Raw genomic sequence first — 27,877 nt, forward strand, 5'->3', positions numbered from 1 at the left:
GGGAGGTTTAGATTGGATATTAGGAAAAACTTTTTCACTAAGAGGGTGGTGAAACACTGGAATGCGTTACCTAGGGAGGTGGTAGAATCTCCTTCCTTAGAGGTTTTTAAGGTCAGGCTTGACAAAGCCCTGGCTGGGATGATTTAACTGGGAATTGGTCCTGCTTCGAGCAGGGGGTTGGACTAGATGACCTTCTGGGGTCCCTTCCAACCCTTATATTCTATGATTCTATGATTTTTGCCACTAGTTCATTCCAGGTTAAGTGTTCTAGACCCACAGCCCCCATGGTCCTTTTTGTCTCAGAATTTAGTCCTGAGTAAGTGCTCTGTACTAGTTTGGGTCCCTGATAATGGGAAGTGATAATCCCATTCTCTTCTGGCTGGGATAATGAATTCGAGAGAGCTGCCAGCATCTTCTTTCAAATTAGGTAAGCTGCAGGGGCCTCTCCTGGCTTCTGCTCTTTATAGAATATCAGGGTCGGAAGGGACCTCAGGAGGTGTCTAGTCCAACCCCCTGCTCAAAGCGGGACCAACCCCAACTAAATCATCCCAGCCAGGGCTTTGTCTAAGGATGGAGATTCCACCACCTCCCTGGAGAACCCATTCCAGTGCTTCACCACCCTCCTAGTGAAATAGTGTTTCCTAATATCCAACCTAGACCTCCCCCACTGCAACTTGAGACCATTGCTCCTTGTTCTGTCATCTGCCACCACTGAGAACAGCCGAGCTCCATCCTCTTTGGGACCCCCCTTCAGGTAGCTGAAGGCTGCTATCAAATCCCCCCTCCCTCTTCTCTTCTGCAAACTAAACAAGCCCAGTTCCCTCAGCCTCTCCTCGTAAGTCATGTGCCCCGGCCCCCTAATCATTTTTGTTGCCCTCCACTGGACTCTTTCCAATTTATCCACATCCCTTCTGTAGTGGGGGGACCAAAACTGGACGCAATACTCCAGGTGTGGCCTCACCAGTGCCGAATAGAGGGGAATAATCACTTCCCTCAATCTGCTGGCAATGGTCCTGCTAATACAGCCCAATATGCCGTTGGGTCTTCTTGGCAACAAGGGCATATTGCTGACTCCTAGCCAGCTTCTCGTCTGGTGTAACCCCCAGGTCCTCTTCTGCAGAACTGCCGCTTATCCAGTCGGTCCCCAGCCTGTAGCGGTGCCTGGGATTCTTCCGTCCTAAGTGCAGGACTCTGCACTTGTCCTTGTTGAACCTCATCACATTTCTTTTGGCCCAATCCTCTAATTTGTCTAGGTCCCTCAGGACCCTATCCCTACCCTCCAGAATATCTACCTCTCCTCCCAGCTTAGTGTCGTCTGTGAATTTGTTGAGGGTGCAATCCACACCATGTCCAGATCATTTTTGAAGATATTGAACGAAACCGGCCCCAGGACCGACCCCTGGGGCACTCGGCTTGATACTGGCTGCCAACTAGACGTTGAGCCCGACGATCTAGCCAGCTTTCTATCCACCTTGTAGTCCATTCATCCAGCCCATACTTCTTTAACTTGCTGGCAAGAATACTGTGGGAGACTGTATCAAAAGCTTTGCTAAAGTCAAGGTATATCACGTCCACCCCTTTCCCCATATCCACAGAGCCAGTTATCTCATAGAATCATAGAATATCAGGGTTGGAAGGGACCTCAGGAGGTCATCTAGTCCAACCCCCTGCTCAAAGCAGGACCAATCCCCAATTAAATCATCCCAGCCAGGACTTTGTCAAGCCTCATCATAGAAGGCAATCAGGTTGGTGAGGCATGACTTGCCCTTGGTGAATCCATGTTGACTGTTCCTGATCACCTTCCTCTCCTCCAAGTGCTTCAGAATGGATTCCTTGAGGACCTGCTCCATGGTTTCGCCGGGGACTGAGTTGCGGCTGACCAGTCTGTAGTTCCCCAGATTCTCTTTCTTCCCTTTTTTAAAGATGGACACTACATTTGCCTTTTTCCAGTCATCCGGGACCTCCCTCAATTGCCACAAATTTTCAAAGATAATAGCCAGTGGCTCTGCAATTAAATCAGCCAACTCCCTCAGCACCCTCGGATGCATTAGATCTGGACCCATGAACTTGTGCACGTCCAGCTTTTCTAAATAGTCCTTAACTTATTCTTTCTCCACTGAGGACTGCTCACCCCTCCCCATACTGCGCTGCCCAGTGCCGCAGTCTGGGAGCTGACCATAAACTGAATTTATGGCCACTAAATTGGGCACGCAATTTACTAATCTCTGCCTCACATTCCTGATGGCCTGCTGCTGCCTTATTCTCATCTACAAGGAAGCAAGCTGCTGCTCTCGCCTCTTCTAACAAAATTTTTGTGTGTGTGTTAACTCTTTCCTATACTTTTCTGCGTTCCTGTTCACCTTGTCTCCCTCGTCTTGCATATTTCTAACTACAGTCACCATTTTAAGCTTTTCTGTTATAAATTCACACCCGTCTGTCTCACATTTGTTCAAACACTGTTGTAACTGCTTGTTCTCCAGCTCCAGTTCCTGCCTTCCCTTTACCATTTCCACCCTGTCCAGACATGCGTAAAATAATGCCCATGCAGACACTGCATCCTTTGCACTACCCCATCGCTTAAAGGTTGTTCAAAGCTCAGAAGCACTTTGGTCAGGGGATTCTCACCCTTAAAGCACCCCCTTTCCCAGGGGCATTTCCCCTTCTTCATTACCCATCTCTCCAACCTGTTTCTCCTGACTCAAACGAGGAGCCAAGCGGTTTTTTTTCCAGCCATCTCTACTTCCCTTATCTTAATGATCCCTACCAAAAGCCCTGTCATGCAGTCAGAGTATTGCTCTAAAATCTTTACTTTTAAGGCACAACTCTTTAACTCCTTATTGCACGGTCCTCCAGTTATTCTAAGCATGATTCTTAACTTAAAAGTTACAGGACGTTACAGAATATTCTATGAGAGAGAAAGAGAGACCTCGCTAAAGGAGCGTAGTCTGAAAAAGGAAGAGAGAGTTTGCGCAGGTCTGTGCCTCGGTTTCCCCACTCTACAGCAATTACTCAACAAGTAACACGTGATTAGGGTCATGGCCTGCCCGCATTCTCCACCAATTTATTACCAGTTTTGCCTGTTACTTTGGGGTATGCTCATTTATTAGGGTTACTCTTCTGGGGGGTGGGGGGCATTTCTGTACTTCTATCAATGTCCTGCTTGTGTCACTTATGTTCTCATAGGGAGCTCTACTTCTCCCTGCTGAAAATACCCTCCCAATGGAGCTATCCTGCAGGACCTAGGTTTCCCAGGACTGGGTTCTTCCAGCCCCAGAATTAGATGAACACACATTAACAGAGTGCCTCTGAGAGGACCGGGTTAATCAGCACTCCCAAGCTGACCCCTGGACTCAGCCGGCTGGCTTGAACAGTACCGCCAAGCTGTCACCCTCATAGGCCCCTGGCTCAGCATGTCCTTATCCCCATTTTCGCGTTCTGGAACCCACTTGATGAGCAAACTCCACAGGATTTTTGGGCGCTGCAGGGACCTTTTAGCTTAGGTATGAGGAGTGTTGCTGCAGAGCGAATGAGGAAACCGAAAAACACCCATGGCGGGGGGGGGGGAAGAGAGAGAGAGAGATGGATTCTCACCACTCTGTGAAGCTTGAATTGATGGAGGGTCCCAGGTGGTGGAGGGTAGCTGAGGGTCTGGACTGCTGGAGTCAGGCAGAGCCCCCAGCACGATCAGTCAGCAGAAGATGAAGTCCCAATGGAACGGCCACAGATTTTGGATCCAGGCATCAGAGCACTTACTGGAGTGTGGGTCGGGGTTTTTGTAGGGAAACAACAATGGTTCGAGGGAGAACACTAGATTTGTTCGTGGGTAAACTGATGGCTCAAGGGAGGATCCCAAAGTTGTTTTGTTCAGGCTAGACCGCGGGAGCTGATCGTTCCTGGCTGTGGGCAGTGTTCCTTGGAGGGAGCGCACAATGCAGTTAGGGAGCTTCACTATTTTGGATATCTATAAAGGATTTATTACTAGAATTGGTCTGATAACTACTGAGCTGGGGGTGTGAAGGCATGGGCTTATTCGCATCTGGAGCAGAGATCCCCCATCCTGCAGTGCTTCCCTGCTTTTCTGGTCCCAGAGTTCCCTGCGGTTCTTGCCTTGGAATCTCTGTTCTCCATTCTGTAAGCTAATGGGGATGCCTCCTTGTCCCATCTTCCATGCAAATGAGGCGAGGGGAGTTGCCTTAATCCTGTCACCCTTATCCCAGCGCTTTAGGTAGGTCTCCCACCGCCTTTTCGTTGCTTTTTGTATGTCTTTCTTCTGATTGGTTTTGGTTTAAGCAGAGGCTGGTGGGAGATAGTGGGGGAAAGGTCTTTGGTGAGTCAGACAGGCTGGGTACTGCTCCCTGGTTCCCCAAGAACACAGAGCTGATAGGTAACAATCCCCCTCACTCCCCTTTTTCCATCTGTCCATCCAACCCTCCCACCCCTTTCTCCGTCCATCTGTCCATCCATCCCTCCGTCCATCCAACCCCCTCAGTCCTCTTTGTCTGTCCATCCCCCTCGCTCCCCTTTCTGTGTCCATCCATCAGTTCCCCTGTGACGTTCCCCTTTGGTGTTATCTGGACCCGTGATCTGCTGGGCCTCTCCAAACCTTGACTCTGGGAGCCAGCCTGACCCTGCTCTGCTGTGAGAACCCCCACTCCTGGTCACACACGGCCTCTGGCATGTCAGCTGCTCCTTGGACTGTGCAACCAAATGACATTAGCCAATCTCTCCAGTCCCAGACACAACCCTGGGAACCTCCGTCTTGCAGCGTCCAGTTATGCCCACTGGACTCTGCAAGCTTATATGAGTTCATTAATTTAACAAAGAAATTGATATGTACCTAGCTTGTTATCCCAAGGGGAGTCTCTGACATGCTTCAAACCAAACACACTGCTTCAGGTAGAATAAACAAACAGATTTATTAACTCCAAAAAAATAGATTTTAAGTGATTATAAGTCAAAGCATAAGAAGTCAGATCTGGTCAAATGAAATAAAAGCAAAACACCTTCTAAGCTGATCTTACAACTTTCAGCGCCCTTACAAACTTAGAAGCTTCTCACCACAAGCTGGCTGGTTGCTCTTCAGCCAGGCTCTCCCCTTTGATCAGCGCTTCAGTCACTTGGTGGTGATGTCTGTAGATGTAGGTCGAAGACAGAGAGCATGGCAAACATCTCTCCCTTTTCTCATTTTCTTTCTTCCCTCTTGGTTTTGCTGCCCCCCTGCCCCCTTCAGAGTCAGGTGAGCATTACCTCATCGCAGTCTCAAACTGCCCAAAGGAAGGGGGGTAACTCACTTGAGAGTCCAAGAGATCCTTTGTTGTTGCCTAGGCCAGTGTCCTTTGTTCCTGTGAGGCTGGGCTGGGTTTGTCCCATACCTGCCCTGATGAGGTGTGAACTTCCCCTCTGCTCTTGGTGAGTTTTTGCCTGGGTTTATTTTAAGCCACAAAGACACACTTTCAGCCTCATAATTATATACATGAAATTATAACCTATAACATTAGTTTAACATTACTGTAACAACAATTACTGTAACATCACTATGACCACAGTGCTCAGTGCATCCTGAGCCTTCTGAAGACACCTGCCATGACCAACTTTGCAGTGGATACCACACAATCATTTTACAAGGATGAACATGGGTTTGCTGGGTGTTCCCCCAAAGTACAGAGCATCACACCTCCCCTCCTGGTTTACTGCAAGAGGGTTAGTCACTGACTATCTCAAAGTCAGTTTGTTATAGTTCTCTTGGCATCCAGCCATTAAGGCCATGAGGCAGTGTGCCTCAGTTTCCCCATTCTCACACAGCAAACCAGGTTTTTTATGGTTCCTCTCCTGTGATAAGCTTTAAACCTGTTTACAGGTATTCATTGAAAAGTAGCATTATCATAAGGTTTATCATCTGTGTCAAAATTCTTATCCCCAAAACTTAACATTAATACCAAAATTTTTATCACAGATGGGCATTTACAAGTATCTTTATGATACCACGCCCTGTGTTCAGATAGTATAGTTTGAGCTTAGTTTGTTCATTACCCACGGTGTCCTTTGACTCTCTCCCATGTAATCAGTCACTGGCTTGTCAGTGTTCCCCTCTCTGTGGGCTCTTAATTTAATCATGTTTCAGGCATTTTGATGCCTCAGGGTCTGGCAAGATAGGTGTTCAGGGGGATCCTGCACATTGGCTGGCCCTTTGGGGAGCGATTTCCCAACCCCAGGACTGTACATATACAGAAGATCCAGCTCCCTTTTTGGGGTTACCCTGTGTTTCCCACTCCCAGCACTGAGTCCTCCCCTGCCCCCTAGAGGGCTGTGATCGGTGCTCTCTGGGCTAGGTGTATTTGCTCTTTGATCAGATGCACCTTTTCCCAGAAGCTCTCCCATAACTGCTCCCTGTCTCTCACCAGCCTGGGGGAAAACACCCCCTTCTCTGTCAGTTGGGCTATTTGCATTCTCACAAACTACCACCTGACAATTTGCAGCTGTCACAGGCGTTGGAGCTGCACGTAGATGTAAAGAGACAGTTACTTTCCAAAAACTTATCAGAAATAACATCCCGAAAAACTGGGACCTGGATTGGGGTACCCTCCGCCACCCCTTTCTCTGTCCCTGAGAAGTCAGCGGTGTGACTGCTCCCCTCCAGGAGGTCAGTGACACAGTTCCCTCTCCAACCCTAGGTCACAGGCTGAGTGCCTGGGTGCACAGACGCTGACCCAGCCTCCTCCTAGTGTCCTGGGCATCCTGCCCTAAGTGACTAGTGAGGAGACATTCCTGTACCCCCACTATTCCTTCCCCCATTTCCTCCTCTGGGCCCCCTCCTAGGATGCATTTCTCTGTGCTCCGTAAGAAGAGATCTATCTCTTGTTCAGCTGCAATACTCTGCCAGCTAGCAACTGGGACAGTTTCCTTAATTACAGACCACGCCTCTCCTGCCCCTGCGCCTGAGGGCATGTCGCCTTCTGCTGAAAAGGAGCTCGTCTCAGCCCCTCCCATACTTGGAAGCACCCTGCTTCCCTGTGTTACAGAGTCACAGGAATCCTCACCCATCTTGGTGGTTTCTGAGATCCCCTGCTCCTTCTCTGGGCTCTCCTCTGGCAGGCATTACACCCCCATCCCTTCCTGATGTGGTGCAGGAGTTGGTCTCAACCGCCCTCCCACCTGGAAGCATGTGGCTTCCCCCGGTTGCAGAAGAATCAAGGAGACTCTCTCCCATTCTCTCTGAGACCTTCCCCTTTCCCTCGGGGGTCCCACTCCCTCCTGCTGCAGGCAAATAATTTATCCTGAGCTACATGGAAAAAATCATTACCAAGGAGCAGGTTGACTAGAAGGTGTTCTATTACCCCCACAGTCAAAACACTTTCCAAACCTTCCCACACCACATGGATTTTAGCTAGTGGTACAAGAAATCTGCTTTCGCCCACCCCCACAATCTCTGCCATTTGGCCAGGCAACGTACTGGCCTTTGGGACCACACTCTGCTTAACCAGAGAGATCTGGGACCGTGTATCCCTGTGCCCAAGTATTCCCTGCCATCAATTTGGACAGCCGTAACATGCTCCATATCTGGTTCTGCAGAGGCTAACCTCCCAGAGCCAATACGGTCGGTTTCAATTGCTTGGGGGGGTTTCTGTGCTGAGGACAACAGAACTAACATGAGCTATTGGTTGCCTGCTTCCCCCTAACCCAGGGCGTTTATTCCCCAGGGGATCAGTGGAATTACACTGATCGCACCTCCTGGGCTCGTCTGCTTTTTGGGATGAGGGTTAGAGGAATGTTTAGGCTCCCAACCCCCTTCTCTTTTCCCAGGGGCAAAATGGGATCCTCCCTCCCCACCAGTTTTAAACCCCTCTTTCTGTGGCCTGCCCTCAATAGATGCTGGAGTCTGTTCCAAGGCATGAGATAAAAAAGCCAAATCCTCCACAGACTCGACACCTTTGTCCCACAGACACTGCTTCGCATCAGGCTGACGCGTGCCTAGGAAATGCTCTTGAGCAACAAGATCCAACGTTCCCTCAAAACTTGCCACCTCTTTACCCCTCACCCATTTTCCCAACAAATCTTTCGTTTTGTTCACATATTCCTCATTACTCATCCCAATGTCTCTCTTAAGATTCCTAGATTTAACTCTATATGTGTCAGGGGTGATCTGAAAACTTCCTAAAACAGTATCTTTAAATTTACAATAGTCTAAAGCATCTTCAACAGACACTCCATTGAACACACTTCGAGCTTTATCAGTTAATTTCACAGTCAGGGTAGGAACTCTCTTATCAGGGATTTCACAGCCTTTCGAAGGTAGTCAGATATTCAGCAATATCATCCTCTTCACAGTACGTAGGACATAAGTGTTCCCACTTGTGGATTTTTGGAGTGATGGGAGTTGTTGGGGTCGGGGGGGTTCTGGTTCTGCAGGTCCAGCGGGTGTTTTCTCTCTCTTTCTCTTTCCTCTCTCTCTCTCTCTCTCTTTTATCTCTAGTTCTTTCAGTTGCAATAATCTCTGGTGCTCCCTCTCCTTTTCTGCGGCCTGCAGCCGAAAAAGCTCCAACTTCGCAATTGCTTCACTGCTTTCACTCATTTTCCTGCTTTTCTGTTCTTACTTCCCTTTCCTGAAATCAGCAAACAGGAAATAACAAAACTGTGACCTCCTCCTGGCTGCTTTTAGCCACTGCACTTAAGACTCACTTAAAATCACAAATATCAGTGCTTAAAGTGTGAACTTCACTTGGAGTAACAAACTGCACATACAGCCTGCTCGATGCGCCACTGTGACACTCCCCTCTGGTGTTATCCGGACTGGTGATCTGCTAGGTCACGCCAATCCTTGACTCTGGGAGCCGGCCTGACCCTGCTGTGCTGTGAGAACCCTCCCCACTCCTGGGCTGTTCACGCACAGCCTCTGGCATGTAAGCTGCTCCTTGGATTGTGCAACCGAATGACACTAGCCAATATCTCCAGTCCCAGACACAACCCTGGGAATCTCCGTCTTGCAGTGTCCAGTTATGTCCGCTGGACGCTGCAAATTTGAGTTCATAATTTAACAAAGAAATTTATATGCACCAGGCTTGTTATCCTAAGGGGAGTCTCTGACACGCTTCAAACCAAACACACTGCTTCAGGTAGAATAAACAAACAGATTTTAAATGATTATAAGCCAAAGTGGAACAAGTCAGATTTGGTCAAATGAAATAAAACCAAAACGCCTTCTAAGCGTATCTTAACACTTTCAGTGCCCTTACAAACTTCGATGCTTCTCATCACAGGCTGGCTGGTTGCCCTTCAGCCAGGCTCTCCCCTTTGATCAGCGCTTCAGTCACTTGGTGGTGATGTCTGCAGATGTAGGTGGAAGAGAGAGGAAGGGTATGGCAAACATCTCTCCCTTTTATCATGTCATTTCTTCCCTTTTGGCTTTGCCCCCCACCTTCAGGGTCAGGTGAACATTACCTCATCGCAGTCCCAAACTGACCATGGCTCCCTCGAGAGTCCAACAGATCCTTTTGCTGCTGCCTAGGCCAGCGTCCTGTGTTCCTGTGAGGCTGGAGTGGGTTTGTTTCATACATGCCCTGGTGATCTAGGGATGGGATGAATTAGTTGGGGATTGGTCCTGCTTTGAGCAGGGGGTTGGACTAGATGACCTCCTGAGGTCCCTTCCAACCCTGATATTCTATGATTCTACGAGTTGTGAACTGCTCCTCTGTTCCCAGAGAGTTTTTTCCTGGGCTTATTTTAAGCCATGAGGACACACTTTCAGCCTCATAATTATATACATGAAATTACAACCTATAACATCACTAAAACAACAATGCTCAGTGCATCATGAGCCTTTCGAAGACACCCGACATGACCAACTTTGCATTGGATACCACACAATCATATTATAAGGATGAATATGGGGGTGCAGGGTGTTCCCCCGAGGTACAGAGTGTCACACCCTCACTCCACTTTCTCCGTCCGTCCATCCCCCTCACTCCCTGTTCTTCATCCGTCCATCATAGAATCATAGAAGACTAGGGTTGGAAGGGACCTCAGGAGGTATCTAGTCCAACCCCCTGCTCAAAGCAGGACCAATCCTCAACTAAACCATCCCAGCCAGGGCTTTGTCAAGCTGGACCTTAAAAACCTCTAAGGATGGAGATTCCACCACCTCTCTAGGGAACCCATTCCAGTGCTTTACCACCCTCCTAGTGAAGTAGTGTTTCCTAATATCCAACCTAAACCTCCCCCACTGCAACTTGAGACCATTGCTCCTTGTTCTGTCATCTGCCACCACTGAGAACAGCCGAGCTCCATCCTCTTTGGAACCCCCTTCAGGTAGTTGAAGGCTGCTACCAAATCCCCCCTCAGTCTTCTCTTCTGCAGACTAAACAAGCCCAGTTCCCTCAGCCTCTCCTTGTAAGTCATGTGCCCCAGCCCCCTAATAATTTTCGTTGCCCTCCACTGGACTCTCTCCAATTTATCCACATCCCTTCTGTAGCGTGGGGCCCAAAACTGGACGCAATGCTCCAGATGTGGCCTCACCAGTGCCGAATAGAAGGGAATAACCACTTTCCTCGATCTGCTGGCCATGCTCCTACTAATACAGCCCAATATGCCATTGGTCTTCTTGGCAACAAGGGCACACTGCTGACTCATAGCCAGCTTCTCATCTACTGTAACCCCAGGTCCTTTTCTGCAGAACTGCTGCTTAGCCAGTCGGTCCCCAGCCTGTAGCGGTGCATTGGATTCTTCCGTCCTAAGTGCAGGACTCTGCACTTGTCCTTGTTGAACCTCATCACATTTCTTTTGGCTCAATCCTCCAATTTGTCTAGGTCCTTCTGGACCCTATCCCTACCCTCCAGCATATCTACCTCTCCTCCCAACTTAGTGTCATCTGCAAACTTGCTGAGGGTGCAATCCATCCCATCATCCACATCATTAATAAATATGTTGAAAAAAACTGGCCCCAGGACCGACCCCTGGGGCACTCCACTTGATACCAGCTGCCAACTAGACATTGAGCTGTTGATCACTCCCCGTTGAGCCTGATGATCTATCCAGATTTTGACAATCACATCAGTCAACTCCCTCAGCACCCTTGGATGCAGCGCATCCAGCCGCATGGACTTGTGCACGTCCAGCTTTTCTAAATAGCCCTTAACCTGTTCTTTCACCACTGAGGGCTGCTCACCCCCTCCCCATACTGTGCTGCCCAGTGCAGCAGTCTGGGAGCTGACCTTCACAGGAAGACCGAGACAAAAAAACCATTGAGTACTTCAGCTTTTTCTACATCCTCTGTCACTAGGTTGCCTCCCCCATTCAGTAAGGGGCCCACACTTTCCCTGACCACCTTGTTGCTAACATACCTGTAGAAACCCTTCTTGTTACCCTTCACATCCCTTGCTAGCTGTTGGCCTTCCTGATCACATCCCTGCATGCTCGAGCAAGATTTTTATACTCCTCCCTAGTCATCTGTCCAAGTTTCCACTTCTTGTAAGCTTCCTTTTTGTGTTTAAGCTCACTGAAGATTTAGCTGTTAAGCCAAGCTGGTTGCCTGCCATATTTATTATTCTTTCTCCACATTGGGATGGTTTGTTCCTGCGCCCTCAATGACGCTTCTTTAAAATACAGCCAGCTCTCCTGGACTCCTTTTCCCCTCATATTAGCCTCCCAGGGGATCCTGCCCTTCAGTCCCCATGTTGTACCAATAAAATAAAAACCAGCAGGATCTTATTAAAGGGAAAAAGGCAAAATACCACATTTATTGTGAATACAGAAAGAATCATAGAAAGCAGTTCTAGTTATAACATTCCATTCAATCTCATATTTATTCACACATTCATTCATACACACACACACACACACACACACACACAGGTTCTGCAAGGTTGTTATCATAGTTACCAGCCTTAGAGTTGCTCATGCCAAGCCACTGGCCAGGTGGCCTGGACATGAGGAGGGAGCAGGGCCTTGTCAGATGCTCATCTGATGCTCCTGGAAGTTGGTTTGCAGAATCAGACCCCCCCATAGTTCTCACTTTTTAGAGTCTATTTTTATAGGAATTTCTTCCTATGCCAGTCTATGGGAATTGCTTCATCATGCTGTTGCTGAATCAATCAGCAGATAGCACATTCCTGACGGCTCCAAGATGTTATCTTGTTCTTTGGTTCTCCCATTCTTGAGGCTGTTGGGTGGATTCCAGTCTGCCCTCCGGGGGGTCCTCTGGTTATTTCCACTTGACGCCTTCTTCAGCCGATGGACACTGGATTCTTAGGCTGGCACCTCCCTGATCATTCAGTTATTATCCACACCAAGCATCCATCCACATACATCCTCTATCTCTATTTTAATCACAATTGTTAATACAACAAAAGGGTGGGGAGTCTCTGGGTGTTGTTTCTGTTGTTAGAGTATTGCTTTGAGTCTCTCTCTCTGTGAATTGCTTTGAGAACAGACTCTGTCTTAGAATGTACTAACACAATTAGCAGCTTGCAAGTTTCACACATAGAGGGAGAGAAACAGTACCAAAAACCAAGAGACTTCTTAATTAGTAATACCCTGGAATTTAAACTATGGGGAATCAAACTCATTTGTGATTTTAATACAGAACTTCTTTAATATGATCCAACACCCAGAGGGAGTCCAAATCTGCTTTCTAAAGTCCAGGGTCCGTATTTTGCTACTCTCCTTTCTTCCTTTTGTCAGGATCCTGAACTCGACCATCTCATGGTCACTGTTTCCTGGGTTGCCACCCACTTCTACTTCCCCCACCAATTCTTCCCTGTTTGTGAGCAGCCCATCAAGAGGAGCAGGGCCCCTAGTTGGTTCCTCCAGCACTTGCCCCAGGAAGTTGTCCCCAACACTCCCCAAAAACTTCCTGGATTGTCCGTGCACCGCTGTATTGCTCTCCCAGCAGATGTCAGGGGGATTGAAGTCCCCCATGAGAACCAGGGCCTGTGATCTGGAAACTTCTGTTAGTTGTCCGAAGAAAGCCTCGTCCACCTCATCCTCCTGGTCCGGTGGTCTATAGCAGTCGCCCACCATGACATCGCCCTGGTTGCTCTCGCCTCTAAACTTAACCCAAAGACTCTCAACGGGCTTTTCTCCAGTTTCATACTGGAGCTCTGAGCAATCCTACAGTGCAACTCCTCCACCTTTCCTCCCCTGCCTGTTCTTCCTGAACAGTTTCTACCCGTCCATGACAGTGCTCCAGTCATGTGAGCTACCCCACGAATTCTGTTATTCCAATCACATCAGAGTTCCTTGACTCTGCCAGGTCTTCCAATTCTTCCCGCTTGTTTCCCAGGCTCCTTGCAGTCGTGTACAGGCACCAAAGATAACTATCCGATTGCCCTGCTTCCTCAGTATGAATCAGGAGGCCTCCCGTCTTGTACCCTGCTCCCCCCACTCCCCTCTCTCTGTCCATCCGTCTGCCCCCTCACTCTCCTTTCTTTCCATCCGTCCATCCCCCTGTCACGGACTCCCAGGTTGTGCCCACTCTTGGCCCCGTGCGGTCCCTGGGGGGAACCCTCTTCAGTGCGACAGCCCTTCTCGGGGGCCTCTCTCAGGCGTTCAGCCCCTCTGCTTCCTAGAACCGCATCTCTCTGAGTCTTAGCACACCTGTCTCTCGCTGTGGGCCCCTTCAGGGAGTCCACTTGCTCTGGACCCCTGGGGCCTGCACTCCCAAAGGGAATAATGCCCCCCTGATCTCTAGCCCGGAGCGACTCTCAGCCAGTGTAAAACAGGAGGGTTTATTGAGCGTCTGAACCCAGCACAGGAAACTCTCCAGGCCCTCAGGCCTGGCCTCCCTCAGCACTGCACATCCCAGTCTCCTGCATCCAGGTGGGCTCTGTCTGCTTCCTCTCTCCAGTCCCGCGACCCCCTGCTTCCTAGCTGGGCATCGGGTATCACTGGACCCAACAGCTCCTCCACGTCCTTTGTCTTCCGTCCCAGGTAAACAGGTCACCGGGGTCCTTTCTCCTCAGTCCATTGTCCTCTCACTGGCCAGAACCGGCTGACGGCCAAGCTGACGTGGGCATCCTAGTCACCAGTTGTTTGGGTTCCCCATCTCTAGGCTGTTGTCCGGGGGTCCCGGCTGCCAGACGAGGTCACGCCTGGTTCTCTGCACCAACAAACCCTCTCCCACCACCTTGCAGCACACAGGGAAACTGAGGCGCTCACACACTAATCATGTAAAACACTACAAAAATCCCCAACTTCCTCACATCTCTCCCCCGTTTGAGTCTGAACTGAGTGGGGTCACTTCAGGCGGTGACCTGGGGAAGTTCAGGTCCCCGCTGTCCGGAACACAGCATCAGCTATAACATCTGCACTCCTCTTAACATGGACCACCCCCAGAGGATCATCTGGTGGATCAGGCTCCACCCTAGGAGTTTGGCATTGGCCCCTTTCATCTGGTGCAGCCACGTCAGGGGCGAGTGGTCAGTGTACACCGTAAAGCGCCCCTCAAATAGGCAGCTTTTTAAGAGCCCATCCCAGGGCCAGGCACTCCTCTATGGCTGCATAGTTCTGCTTCAAGAAGAGCAGCTTCTTGCTCAGGTACGCGATGGGGTGTATCTTCCCCTTCGGATTGGCCTGCGTCAGCACCGTGCCCAGCCCTGTGTCTGAGGCGTGTCAGTGAACACCCTAAAGGGTTTGTCCAAGTCTGGGTTTACCAGCCCCAGCCCCTGGGTTACAGCCTCCTTCAGCACACAGAGTGCCACCCTGGCATTGCTCGATCCAGACCCCCTTGCTAGTCCAATGTACCAATCTTTGTAATGGGAGCTAAAGTGGGGTACAAACCTTCAATGGTACCCTGCCATCCCATTAGAGTCCTGGGCCTGTCTCTTGGTTTGAGGAACTGGCCAATCTCTTATTACCTTCCCCTTGGCTTGCTCTGGCTTTAGGCAGCTGCTTCCCACCTTGTGGCCCAGGTACGACACCTCTGCCACCCTCATCTTACCCTTTCCAGCCTCTATCATCCTATCCTGCATCCTGGAGGTGTCCCAGCTCCCTCTTCACTGGGACACACGGTTCTCCCAGCTCGGGCCGAAGACACAGATATCATAATGTAGCCAGGCACAGTCCTCCACCCCCCTCAGTAACTGATCCCCCCCGGCCCTGTAGGGTGGCAGGCACCCCTTTGAGACCAAAAGGTAGGACCAGGTGTGATGTTTCCCTCTGGTGTTATCTGGACCGGTGATCTGCTAGGTCACTCCAATCCTTGACTCTGGGAGCCAGCCTGACCCTGCTCTGCTGTGAGAACCCCCACTCCTGGGCTGGTCACGCACAGCCTCTGGCATGTAAGTTGCTTGGATTGTGCAACCGAATGACACTCGCCAACTTTTTCACTAGGAGGGTAGTGAAGCACTGGAATGGGTTCCCTATGGAGGTGATGGAATCTCCTTCCTTAGAGGTTTTCAAGGCCCAGCTTGACAAAGCCCTGGCTGGGATGATTTAGTTGGGATTGGTCCTGCTTTGAGCAGGGGATTGGACTAGATACCTCCTGAGGTCCCTTCCAACCCTGATATTCTAATATCTGCGGTCCCAGACACAGCCCTAGGAACCTCCTTCTTGCAGTGTCCAGTTATGCCTGCTGGATGCTGCAAACTTATATGAGTTTGTCAATCTAACAAAGAAATTGATATGCACCAGGCTCGTTATCCCAAGGGGAGACTCTGACATGCTTCAAACCAAACACGCTTCTTCAGGTAGAACAAACAAACAGATTTATTTACTATAAAGATAGATTTTAAGTGATTGTAAGTCAAAGCATAACAAGTCAGATCTGGGCAAATGAAATAAAAGCAAAACGCCTTCTAAGCTGATCTTAGCACTTTCAGTGTCCTTACAAACTTAGATGCTTCTCACCATGGGCTGGCTGGTTGCCCTTCAGCCAGACTCTCTCCTTTGATCAGCGTTTCAGTCGCTTGCTGGTGGTGTCTGTAGATGGAGGCAGAAGAGAGAGGAAGAGCATGGCAAACATCTCTCCCTTTTATCATGTCATTTCCTCCCTCTTGACTTTGCCCCCCCTGTTCAGAGTCAGGTGAGCATTACCTCATCGCAGTCCCAGACTGACCAAAGGAAGGGGGGTGACTCCTTCGAGAGTCCAACAGATTCTTTTGTTGTTGCCTAGGCCAGCGTCCTTTGTTCCTGAAAGGCTGGGGTGGGTTTGTCCCATACCTGCCCTGATGAGGTGAGAACTGCCTTTCTGCTCTTTGGGAGTTTTTTCCTGGGCTTGCTTTAAGCCATGAGGACACATTTTCAGCCTCATAACTACATACATGAAATTACAACCTATAACATTAGTATAACCTCACTATAACAACCATGCTCAGTGCATCATGAGAACTTCCGAAGACACTTGACATGACCAACTTTGCATTGGATACCACACAATCATAAGGATGAACATGGGGGGTAGGGTGTTCCCATGAGGTACAGAATGTCACACCAGGATCTCAGAGCCCTATACGGGTGGTGGGAGCAGATTTCAACCCAGAAACTGGGTCCAAAGGCATGTGCCAGTAGCCCCTGGTGAGATTCACAGTAGTGAGATAACACCCCCACCCCCTGCCCCCCGTCTAGGATTTTGTTATTCCTAAGCCTGGGGCAGGTATCAAACATGGTGACGGCCTTGAGCTTCCAACTGTGCACCCCGGGTCTGATTGACCTGTCTTGCTTGGGGTCCAGCCCCATGGGTGAGTCCCGGCGGCTGGTGGGCAGCTGGATCACCCCTAATGCCAGCACGTCACTGACCTCTCTTTCCAGATCCTGGGCTGCTTTCCCGGTGACTGTGAATGGGGAACACCTCCCCTCCCCCCAGGCACAGCTAGATAGTGAGCCCAGGCCAGCTGGTGCCCGGCTGTGGGTACAAATGCAGCCCCTCTGATCTCAGCCGGCGGGCAGGGGTTAGCTGGCCAGAGAGGGGAAGTTATTCCAGAAGGGAGGTCGGCTCCTGGTTTAGGAGAGAGATTCCCTTTCCCCTCTTCTGGTCCCTGATCAGGCACATTGTCGTACCAGCCCTTTCGCCGTTCCTGGGGCCCGGCTAGGTTCTTCCTGGCCAAACCCATGAGCTCAGTGAGCTTTCCCCAGAATCCACCACCCATTCCCCATTTGTTTCTCATCAAGTCCAGGGGTCCCCTCTTTCTCCTTCCATACCCCAACTCAAAAGGGGGGGACCCCTGTGAATTCCCGGGGCAGTAAACGTTCTGCAGCAGCTCTCGCTGGGTGCACTGAACTGCCTGATGTTTAGAAAGGAGGGACATCCTCCTGGTGGTACTTCTGGGGGACCACCAGACACCCTCTGACCCCCCACATTCAGTTTTCCCTCAGGGAGCCCTTTTTGGTCCCGGGTCGCTTCTCTCACCTGGATTCTTCCCCAGGATCTCGCAACACCCCACAAGGCCCCCGCTTCTTCCAGGAAGGATCCTTCTGCGGCTAGGTCTTGAATTCAGCTGCTGGGTTTGGGGCCAGCCCACAAGGGCTGTGCCTCAGTTTCCCCACCTTGGGACAAGGCCTTGGTCTCAGCCCTGTCCCTGGCAACTCACTTCCCCCCATTGGTGGTTCCACGTCCCCCTGCTGGGTAGATTGCCAGTGCCAGGCCAAGTGGCTCTTCTTGACCTTAGCCACAGGCAAGGACCGGGGCACCGTCTGGCCAGTTCTTCAGTCCATCCCCCATCAGTACCTCTGCAGGCAGCTGATCATGCACCCCAACCTCTTTGGGGCCCCCATTCAGATGCGTCCTCGCTACAGGACCTTAACTGGGGGTCCGACCACCCCCAGCACCTGTGTCCCAGTGAGGGTAGGGAGTGGGCCCACTGCTTTGGTTGCCAGTGGGAGCCACCTCTCCCCTGTGCAGGGCTGTTGTCCCACTCAGCTCCAGGGGCTGGCTACAGATGGGCAGGAAACCGGAGCTCCGCAGTTCTTCCCCTGTGCTACTAGCCAGGGGGGAAAGGACCCCCGTCCCTGCCAGCCCCATTTACGGGTTATTCACATGCTCACTGGCTCCTGCCCTGTCCGCCTGACAATCTCTGGGTTCAGCTCTTTGGCCGTTCCTGGCATGGGGTTTGGATCCTGTCTTAAAGAGACGTAGTCACTTCCCATGAGTACATCAAGGCTGACGTGCTGAAGGACCCCAGCTAAGAGCCCTGTGTCTGCACAGGAACCCCGGGTGGATGGCAGCTGGCCGGGAGCCTCCCCCCAACTTACACGCCCCCCCCCCCCGCAGCTGGTGAGGTTGCATCACACCCACAAGAGTCTCGGTCCCAGAAGCGCGTCGCTCTGTGAATGTCTCCCCACCTGCCGCTCCCCCTCGGGATCAGAGGGGCCTGAGCCCAGGACTCACAAGCAGGCCTATCTGCTGGGCTTGGAGGGGAAGCCTGTCTGCCTTCCCCCTTCCCCTGGCCAGCTCTGCCCCAGGAGCTGGCTGGGTGACCCGTTCCCAGCTCGCTCTCTCAGTCTGGGTTACAGGCTGTCTTCCCTTCACCTGTTAACCCTTCGACGGTTCTCTTGGGCGAAAATGTCCTGTCTCTTTGGGCGTGACACCACCTTGAGTCCTTTTGGGCCACAGTAATTACAGTTCAGGTCCCTCAAGTCCCACGAGGTGGGTCGGCCCTCCCCAGCCTTCACGGGCACCCCTGAGTTGGGCTTCCTGGAGTCCCACCTTTGAGAGGTCTCTGGGGGACTCCCCTTCTGAGTCCCCGATGTGGGTCTCCCTCCTGCCCCCGATCTGCTGTCCACAAGCTCATCCACTACAATGCAGATCTATGGGCTTCTGGTCCACTAACTAGACTGACCAGACATCGCAATAAGATTGGGACTGTCCCGATATTTAGTTGTTTGTCCTGTGTCCCGACCGATGTACGGTCGGGATGGCATTTGTCCCCATATTTTGCTTCGACAGCACTTCGGCTTTTTTGTTGTTGCTTGGAGCGGCAAAAAACCTAGAGCTGGCCCTGGTCGTGGGGTGAGTCTATGGCTGCCCCGCCATGTGTCCCGATATTTTGTTCTGGTCACCCTACCACTAACCACACCTTAAGGTCTGGAGGGCAGATGTCATACAGCTGCTCCAACCCCACCAGGTTATACAAGTCCTCTGCGGTAGTGGCCCCCACTTACGAAGATATTCCCCCAGCAGGTTGGCGACCTTCTTGTAAATGACCCCTGAGGTCTTGCGTACACTCTGGAATTGTTTCCTATACGCCTCGGTGGTCCGTTCAAACTTCAGCAGCAAAGCCTGTTTGACCAGGTCATAGTCCTCCGTCTCAATACCATCCCTTTGGCTGAACGCCTCTATGGCCTTGGGACCCAGCACTGGGGTCACACAGCGAAGCCTGTCTGCGGGGTCAATCTAGTTCAGCTCACAAGCCTTCTCAAAGTCTGTGAGATAGCATCAATATCCCCCCCACTCCTTAAACCGGGGCAGCAGTTTGGTGTCTAGATTCCCCACAACACTGGTGTCTCGGGGCCCTTCCCCACTTACCCCCTTGGAGGACCTCTTGGCCCCCTGCTCCTCCAACTCTGACTTGTGCTTCCGCTGTTCTGCACGGTCCACCAGCCTCCGCTCCTCCATCTCCATCTCCTTCGCTTCCAGCTCCAGTCTCCACAGCTCCTCCAGGGAGAAACCTGACTGGGGTCCCCCTGGGCTGACTGGAGAGTTGGGTCTGAGAGACTCCCGGTTGTTACTCCGACCTCCCCCACGACTCCTTCCCAGCTCTCCGGGCACCCTGGGCTCTGGAGCCTGTTCCTCAGACTGGTTGTTCTCCACAAGCTGAGCCATCAGCTGCTCCTTCGTGAGCTTCCCCATGCTCAGCCCTCTCTCCTTGCCCAGACGTGCCAGGTTCCTCTTACGGAGCTGGTTCTAGGCCATTTCCGCCCTGGTTCCTTCAATTCCCTCGTTTTATCGCTGGCAGCCACTCACTGCAAAGCCACTCACACAGGGTGCAGGCACCAACCATCCTCTGCTACCACGTTGTCACGGACCCACAGGTCAGGCCCACTCCTGGCCCCGTGCGGTCCCTGGGGGGAACCCCCTTCAGTGCAACAGCCCTTCTTGGGGGTCCACTCTCTCTCGGAGGTTAAGCCTCTCTGCCTCCTGGAGCTGCACCTCTCTGAGTCTTAGCACGTCTGTTTCTTGCCATGGGCCCCCTCAGGGAGTCCACTGGCTCTGGACCCCCGGAGCCTCCACGCCCAGAGGGAATAATGCCCCCCTGTTCTCCAGATTGGAGCAACTCTCCACCTGCATAAAACAGGAGGGTTTATTGAGCGTCTGAGCCCAGCACAGGAAACTCTCCGGGCCCTCAAGCCTGGCCTCCCTCAGCACTGCACATCCCAGTCTCCCCTGCATCCAGGTGGGCTCTGCCTGCTCCCTCTCTCCAGTTCCAAGACCCCCTGCTTCCCACCCGGGCATCTGATCTCACCGGCCCCAAATCCCGCCTCTGTCCTTTGTCTTCTGTCCAGGTAAACAGGGTCGCCTGGGCCTCCTCTCCTCTCAGCCATCCTTTGTTTCTCCTCTGGCTGGAACCTGCTGGTCAGGTCACTGGGGTCCTCTCTTCGCAGCCCATTGTCCTCCTACTGGCTGGAACTGGCTTGTGAGTGCCGAGCTGGGCCTCCCGGTCACCAGGTCACCAGTCACTGGGGTCTCCATTCTCCAGGCCATTCACTGACCCTCTGTAACAACAAACTCCCTCTCCCATCACCTTGTTCAACCAGTAACACCCAGGGAAGCTGAGTCCAACGCCCTCTGCGTGCAAACCATTGGAAACAACAAGAAAACCCTTTGCTTCATCACAACTGCTAAAATAGACCCCATCTCTTTGCATGCACTGTTGGGATTGTGGTTTCCCATGTGCATTACTTTGCATTTATTGATGAGCCAACAAAAAATACTCATATCCCCGAAGAAGGATCCGGAATTTTTATTCTCACACCTAACTCCCAATTCCTTGGTTGTGGATGGCGTTAATGACCTTGGGAGGTGGCACCATGCCAAGGTTACTCCCTATACCAAAGATCAGAAGTGTCTTGATCTTGTTGGTTGCCAAAGGTCTCAAGTTGGTCCCAAGCAATGGTCTCACGTTGCAGTGGGGAAGGTCTAGTTTGGATATTAGGAAACACTATTTCACTAGGAGGGTGGTGAAGCACTGGAATGGGCTCCCTAGGGAGGTGGTGGAATCTCCTTCCTTAGAGGTTTTTAAGGCCTGGCTTGACAAAGCCCTGGCTGGGATGATTTAGTTGGGGATTGGTCCTGCTTTGAGCAGGGGGTTGGACTAGATACCTCCTGAGGTCCCTTCCAATCCTGATCTTCGATGAGTCTATGGAAAGCTACTCCTCTGTGACATTATCATCCCGGAGAGCGAATCAGGCGCTTGTGTCAAAATGCAACTCTGAATTTAATACCTTTACTAATGATTTGCCACCAAAGCACCAGGCCCGATTTTAAGGCCCATCCCGGGTGAAGGTCAACTCTTGGCACAGACGTCTTCGCAGGGCTTCGTAGATGCTGCCTGAACTCCAGCCTGGTCCATTTTCACCATGATTGTGATGGAATGAGCATCTTGGCTCCGGCTCTCTGGCTTTGCTAGAGATCGCAAATGATCTTCAGACTCTACGGACGATTCCCTTCACCCGCCGAAGGAGTCGCAGGCAAAGACCTCGCCCACCTCACTCGGCTACTTTCTGTGGCCGACTGGAGCCTCCGACCCAGAGATGCCAAAAAGAAGCTGGCTTACTGCCACATCTACTTCATCCCAGCTGTCCACATCCCCTCAGTGCCCGTGCTGATGGCTTGGTTGGGAGTCTGAACCTGCTGCCGTAGTCTCAAAGCCTTTGGATGTCACCTTTTCCAGTTCCAGCCTCATTCACCAAGTAGGTTTTGGAAGTCATAATCTCTCGGTTATGCCATCCATTTCACCCCCATCCCTCCCAACCGCCTTCCTTCCCCATCCCTTCCCAGGGACCCATCTCATGACCAATTCATAGAATCATAGAATCCTAGAAGATCAGGGTTGGAAGGGACCTCAGGAGGTATCTCGTCCAACCCCCTGCTCAAAGCAGGACCAATCCCCAACTAAATCATCCCAGCCAGGGCTTTGTCAAGCCTGACCGTAAAAATATCTAAGAAAGGAGATTCCACCACTTCCCTAGGTAACGCATTCCAGTGTTTTACCACCCTCCTCGTGAAAAAGTTTTTCCTACTATCCAACCTAAATCTCCCCCACTGCAACTTGAGACCATTACTCCTCGTTCTGTCATCTGCTACCTCTGAGAACAGTCTAGATCCATCCTCTTTGGAACCCCCTTTCAGGTAGTTGAAAGCAGCTATCAAATCCCCCCTCAGTCTTCTCTTCTGCAGACTAAACAATCCCAGTTCCCTCAGCCTCTCCTCATAAGTCATGTGTTCCAGTCCCCTAATCATTTTTGTTGCCCTCCGCTGGACTCTTTCCAATTTTTCCGCATCCTTTTTGTAGTGTGGGGCCCAAAACTGGACACAGTACTCCAGATGAGGTCTCACCAATGTCGAATAGAGGGGAACGATCAAGTGCCTCGATCTGCTGGCAGTGCCCCTACTTATACATCCCAAAATGCCATTGGCCTTCTTGGCAACAAGGGCACACTGTTGACTCATCTCCAGCTTCTCGTCCACTGTCACCCCTAGGTCCTTTTCTGCAGAACTGCTGCCGAGCCATTCGGTTCATAGTCTGTAGCGGTGCATGGGATTCTTCCGTCCTAAGTGCAGGACTCTGCACTTGTCCTTGTTGAACCTCATCCGATTTCTTTTGGCCCAATCCTCCAATTTGTCTAGGTCCCTCTGTATCCTATACCTACCCTCCAACTTATCTACCTCTCCTCCCAGTTTAGTGTCATCTGCAAACTTGCTGAGGGTGCAATCCACACCATCCTCCAGATCATTTATGAAGATATTGAACAAAACCGGCCCCAGGACCGACCCTTGGGGCACTCCACTTGATACTAGCTGCCAACTAGACATGGAGCCATTGATCAGTTACTTCATGAACTAACCCGCCCCCCTCGTGGCTCTTCCCAGACTCCATCTCCAATTGACTCGCCTCCTCCTGGAACCGTGGGCACCAGAACTGGGCACAGGATTCCAGCAGCGATCGCGCTGGGAATGGAAGCACGGTGGACCCTTGGCGATTTGTCAACATCTGTCTTGAATGGGCAGATGCTCGGAAACGTGGAGCCTTGAGGGAGATTTGAACCCCTGTCCCCAAAGACAGAAGTGACGCGTGTGGGGGGCACATGTGGGGGCCTTCCCCCTCCCCCAGATTTCTGCCAGATTTTTGCTGGCTGGGCCCTCACTTTGTGCGGCAGCTTCAGGAGCTGGCGAGATGCAAGCTGCGGCCATGGGGACAGGCAGCAGGAAACAGCTGTGTGACGTAACGCGTGTAATAAGGGGACAGGGCCAGAAAGAGTTAATTAACTCTCAGACTGACCTGACCCATGGCCGAACTTTAAAGCCTGGTTAGGAAGAGATGTAAATAAATAGAGCTTTGCAATGCAGCCGGCATTGTTAGAGATAGAAGGGGAGATGTTCGCTCAGGTCTTGTAATGTCAGCAAACAAGTCTTGTCTATTGCTAAGCTTTGGTTCAAAGATCAAAAAAGGAATATTAACATTTAGGAAGACACTTGAGTGAAATAGGTTTATTGTCTATATGTCTCTTTGAAGGTTGTGGTAACCTGTATCTGAACTGTTGAATGGATAAATTACCCTGTGCTAATTGCCATGATGTTTGGGAGAAGGAAAGTTAAGCCGATTGTTTTCTCAGGCCAAAAGGCTGCAGAAAATGTCTAAAAACCTTGGGACCAGGATCCTCCTTCATCTCAGATCTGCTTTGGGTTTCAAGAGGGGGAAACCTTAATCCATAAGGATGGAGATCCCCAGTCACTGACTGGAGTCACCCTGAACATGGACATTGGACTATAACCTCTGGACTATTTCTAAAAGGTCTTTTGGCAACTACAAGCTCATCTCTGCTCTGTGTCTGAACCTCAAGAATTGAACTCAAGTCTGTCTGTACATTGATCTTTCAACCAACTCTCTCTCTTTTCCTTTTTAATAAATTTTAGCTTAGATAACAATTGACTAAAAGCGCGTATTTTGGGTAAGATCTGAGTTACCATTTGACCTGGGTCTGGGGCTTGGTCCTTTGGGGTCAGGAGAACCTTCTCTTCTATATGATGAGACAAGATTTTCAGAATTTATCATCCTATGTTTGACGTGTGTGTCTGGATGGAGGCCGGAGGCTGGATCACTTTAAGGGAACTGCATTGTTTGGACATCTGAGTAACCCAGGAGGTGCTACAGAAGCTGTTTTGGGCTGGCTGGGTAAATCTAAGTCCTGGAATATCCACCAGCATTCGGGGTTGGTCTGCCCCGTTTTGTTTGCATTTCACCCTGATTGAGTGACCTCAGCTGGCTCCCACGGGCAGCACCCTCACAAGCCAGGAGTGGCAGAGGGGGGCCGCTGAGGGTAAGAGGGGGGCACCTGCCTGGCGGGGAGAGACTCAAGCTGTTCAGGGGCAACCTTTAAATTGTGCTCCTCCCCGCCCCCCCCCCCCGCACTCTTAGCAGGTACCAGCCGTCTCTGCCCCGAGAGACTGAACCAGTCGGCAATGCTACGAGCTGCTTTGAGGTTGGGAGACAGGGCCAATGGCTGGATTTAAAAAAAAAATGTATTTGTTTTATAACCAGGCTGAATTGGATGCAACTGTGTCACCAGGAGAGGGACTCCGAACGCCTGGACTCTGCTGGCTGCCCGTGGGAAGCTGCTTCCCCCTGCGCTGTGCCTCGGTTTCACCCCCAAAGTACCGGGAGAGCTGCGGCTGAGCAGTGGTTTAGGGATTAGTAAAACAAGGCCCTTTTTGTTTTATTAGATGAAAAGATGAGTGAAAGAGATGCAAGGGACAAGAGGGAACAAAAATGGCGGAGGGAAAAGTTCAAGAAAAGAGACTTTTTAGGTGAAAAACATTTATGACAAGCGCAGCTCTCGCTGAGCAATGCATGCTGGGAAATCTGGTGAATTCTCCCAAAATGCATCAGCCGGTATGAAGCCCACAGTGAGCAATGCATGCTGGGAAAATCCAGGCAATTCTCCCAGAATACATCAGCCGGCATGTAACCCACAGTGAGCAATGCATGCTGGGAAAATCCAGGTGGGTCTCCCAGAGCAGAGCAATGCATTGTGAGATGCACAGAGAGCCGAGAGGGCTGCATGCAGAACGTCTCCGGCTGTGGCAAAAACCACAGCTGGCCTCCTGGCGAGGACTGGCTGTGTGGCCATGGGGCTGGGGGCTCGCCAGCTGGGAATGACTTGGGGCAGGGGGGAGGGTGAAAGACGCATGAGCATACCCAGGGGACCAGAGAGCCTGTCTCGCTGAGCATGCCTTGTCAGCCAGAGATGCAGTCAGTGAGGGGGGCGTGGTGGCTGTACCTAAATCCATCGGTGGGAGTCCAGCCCCAGGGCAATGTTGGCACCAGAACGAATGGGGATCAGTGGGCCAGGGATCAGTGGATGCCGGAGAACAGAAGTTTCTACCCACTGGAGATGGGTGGGCATGGGACAGCCTCCCATGAGGTGCTGTGGGGGCCAAATGGCTTAATTCGTTTTGCGAAAGAGCTGGAGAAATATCTGAAGGGGGTTGAGCGAGGGTGTTGCTCATGAGGATCGGGGGCAGGGCTGGCCAGGCTCTGGGTCCCCCCTTTTCCCCCCGGTTTAGATCTCACATTCCTAATAGTCATGCTTCAGGGCCCCAGTTGGTCCCCTGCAAGGGTCAGGAAGGGTACTTGCCCCGGTGGCTCCTGGCCCTGTTCATGCATTGGCGTGCCTGCTTCCTCTGAGGCAGCCGCACTTGGGCACAGCTGGGACATGGGGCGGGGTTCGGAGCATCCTCTCGCCAGCAGCCTGGCTGGTGGGTCTCGCTCACGGGTTCAGGATCCAGCCAATCGCTTGATTTGGGCCGGGAAGGAATTTGCCCCCCTGGGTCAGAGTGGCAGGGACCATGGCGGGGGGGGGGTTATGGCTTCCTCTGTAGCATAGGGCGCAGCTCCCCCGTGGGGCTCATCTGGGCCCGTCTCATGTAGTCAGTTCCCTGCGGGCACGGGGGGCACCTTGCTCCCGCCTGTTCTCGGCCAGTTGAGTCACCTGTGGGCTGGGATCCCGCGGTTTAATGTCGGGGGGTTGGGTGCGCTGGGTAGTTAGCGCTATGGAGGAGGTCACCCTAGACGATCGTGTGGTCTCCTCCAGCCTCAAACTCTCAGTGCCGGGGAGAGCGCCCCCTGCCGAGCCCCCTGCCCCGCTCCCTGTCCCCCTAGCGCCGCCTTGGGGCCAGCCCTGCCAGCCAGGGGAGAGCACCCCCTGCCGAGCCCCCACCCCGCTCCCTGCCTGCCCCAGCGCCCCCTAGCGCCGCCCTGGGGCCAGCCCTGCCAGCCAGGGGAGAGCACCCCCTGCCGAGCCCCCCACCCCGCTCCCTGCCCGCCCTGGGGCCAGCCCTGCCAGCCAGGGGAGAGCGCCCCCTGCCGAGCCCCCTGCCCCGCTCCCTGTCCCCCTAGCGCCGCCTTGGGGCCAGCCCTGCCAGCCAGGGGAGAGCGCCCCCTGCCGAGCCCCCTGCCCCGCTCCCTGGCTCTCTTCCCTGCTTAGCCCGAGAACCGTCTGAGGACCAAGGTCACCACTGACTTCCCCTGGCCACCCATCCATTCCCTCCATCCTGCCCCACCTTGCCCATGGCCTCTTCTAGCCCCCCCCCGCCCCGCTCCGGCCCATCCACGTGGGGCAGGCGACATGTAGGCTGGGGCCGCCGGAGCTGCGCTCACACGTGGCTGCCCTGGGCCATTGGGCTGCTTCACACCTAATGCGACGGGGCAGCTGGGGCCAAAGGGTTAATCCCCGTTTAGCTCAGCTGGGGGATTAGGATTGGGGTTGGGGAGGGGAGCGGGCAGGTTTATGGACGTGCCAGGCGCCACGTGTCGCCGTGATTTGGCTAATACCAGCCGAGGCTGATGAGATCAGGTGGATTTAGGCCAGGACAGCTGTCCTCGCCCGCCGCGACCCCTCCCGCTTGGCCTGCCGTGGAAATGGGCCATGCAAGGCCCCATGCGTGTGGGGCGGGAGGGACGAGGGGCCAGGGGTTGCCTGCTGTCAAGGCAAGGGTCATGGCGGGCTGGTACAGGCTGTGGGGTCATGCCCTGGAAAGATGGTTGCCATTGTTAGCATTATAGTCACCGCTGGTGGCCATGTATGGCCGCTGTTATTCACAAATATGGCTGCCGTTAACAGTAGGTCTACAGTTCACAATATGGCCACCGTTGTTAGCAATACGGCCACTGTTAGTGACCATGTGGCTGGCATATTGGCAATATGGCTGTTGTTAACAATTTGTCTACTGTTATTCGCCATATGGCCGCCACTGTTCGCAATATGGCCGCCACTGTTTGCAATATGGCTGCCATTCGCAATATGGCTGCCTCTGTTTGCAGTATGGCTGCCCTTCGCAATATGGCCACCACTGTTTGCAACATGGCCACCACTGTTCGCAACATGGCCGCTGCAGTTAACAGTTTGGCGGCCGTTGTTGGTGACAGGGTCACCATTAGCGAACATATTGCTGGCATGGTGACCATATGGCCACCATTGCGGGGGGGAGGGCAGGGCTGGCCCTAATTGACGCAACACGCTTTCCTGGTGATTTTCAAGAGCCGCCCGCCCCTTGTAACGCTTTGCGATGCCGAAACAAACCTGCGCAAGTCAGGACCCACCCACTAAATATTGTGTAATTTATGCACAGTCCCTTGGCAATTGGCCACCGCCATAGTTAGCATTATGACTGCCGTTTGTGACAATACGGCTGGTGGCCACCGTCGTTAAGAATATGGCTGCCGTTGTGGGCAAT

The 27,877-nt window shown here is 52.2% G+C and overlaps 1 protein-coding gene across 2 annotated transcripts in view; it reads left to right on the forward strand.

Annotated features, from left to right (window-relative positions):
* GUCY2D (guanylate cyclase 2D, retinal) overlaps positions 1-27,877 on the forward strand; it is a 74,593-nt gene that overhangs the window by 12,798 nt on the left and 33,918 nt on the right. The window lies entirely within an intron of this gene.

Source organism: Caretta caretta, chromosome 28 (assembly GCF_965140235.1).
Source record: "Caretta caretta isolate rCarCar2 chromosome 28, rCarCar1.hap1, whole genome shotgun sequence".
Taxonomy (NCBI): domain Eukaryota; kingdom Metazoa; phylum Chordata; order Testudines; family Cheloniidae; genus Caretta; species Caretta caretta.